Here is a 1,593-nt window from a genome sequence, read left to right as displayed (position 1 = left end):
TCTTTTCCCAACTCTGTGTTTAGTGAAATTCCATTGGTAGGTTGCAGTTGGCCACAGTGGTAGTATTTACATCGTGGAAATGGCAATGCTACAAATCAGAGCTTTTTATTTTTTTGAAGATTCAGTGGTTAAACATTTATAAGCAGTCCCAGGTTACGAACATCCAACTTACGGTCAACGCTACTTAAGAACGGACTGCTATAAAGCCTATTATATTAAAATTTGGGTTAAATGCAATAGTTTGTAATAAGAAACACATGCACTACTTTGTGATCCTCATGCAAATATTGCACGATTTGGATGTGTTAAGTGTTTTATATGCATAACGAAACCCATTGCCGTGGAGTCAATTCTGACTCACAGCGACCCTATAGGACAGAGTAGGACTGCCCTATAAGGTTCCAAGGAGTGGCTGGTGGATTCAAACTGGCGACCTTTTGGTTAGCAGCAGAACGCTTAGCCACTGCACCACCAGGGCTCCTTTATATGCAGAGAAAGGTAAAATATATACTATATACTAAGATACATTTGACTGACAGGAAATAAGAACTGTATGTACCTGTTCCAATTCACCTACAAATTCAACTTAAAGACAGACTTAAGAATGGATCTTCTTTGTAACCCAGGAATTGCCTGTATCACAAAACTTCTTTTGAGAGTCCTCATACTGCATACAGGCCTTTCCTTCTTTTCAATATCATTGTCTGTTTTGGGCTTTTAATTCCTGTAAACTAAGTTATTCAGTTTGTATGTATTTGTTTTTGGATTCAAGCTCCTGTTTGCAATGCCTGACTGCAGTGTTAGAGGGGGAAGAGCAAAATGTGAGGATAACATAGTAGCATATCTACCCTGGATGAGGCAGCGAGAATTTTTGCTTGTTCTAGAAGCCATTTTCCATGTCTCTTCTGTTTGCAGTGCCAGGGGTTGCTGCGAATGAGAGTTATGTTTTCACTGTTGGAACACTGGTTGACAAAATCACTTCAGACCCCTGCTGTTTACAATACACACTCTGACAAATATGCTGGTTAAGAAAAGAATTATTTCCAACTTGCTCCCTCTGGCAGGTAAAAACAAAGACAAAAGTTGGCGTGTGTGTGCATGTGGTTGGTATCTGTGTTTTATTTATTTGCTTATGGTGGAAATGCAAAACGGGAAATGGATTCATCTGCATTTCCTCCAGATCTGAGTATAAGGAATCTAAATAAATTATTTTATAAAAGTCTAAGAATACATAAAACACGGCACTCCTGGCCATGGGGGCATCCCCTCTCCCACAAAAAAAAAAAAAATACTGACTAATGTAGGCAGGAAACAATTACAAAAAATGACTAGGCTGCTCTCAGAATGACAAGGAGGGTGGAAGACTGGCCCCAGGGTTACAAAGATACAGGGGAAAACACACACACACACACACACACACACACAACCACGTGTTATTTCCATTGCTTTCTTTGTTGATGCCATAAGCACTGAACACGGATGCTATCCACTGGTACTGCTGCCACCACCCTTACTGCAACCACCATCATGACTAGAAAAACCCATTGTGTTCTCTGCATGTTTTCCCTGCTAGATCCTGATTACAGATCTAGA

This window comes from Trichechus manatus, unplaced genomic scaffold (genome assembly GCF_000243295.1).
Source record: "Trichechus manatus latirostris isolate Lorelei unplaced genomic scaffold, TriManLat1.0 scaffold00107, whole genome shotgun sequence".
Taxonomy (NCBI): domain Eukaryota; kingdom Metazoa; phylum Chordata; class Mammalia; order Sirenia; family Trichechidae; genus Trichechus; species Trichechus manatus.
Note: the sequence above shows the minus strand (reverse complement) of the source record.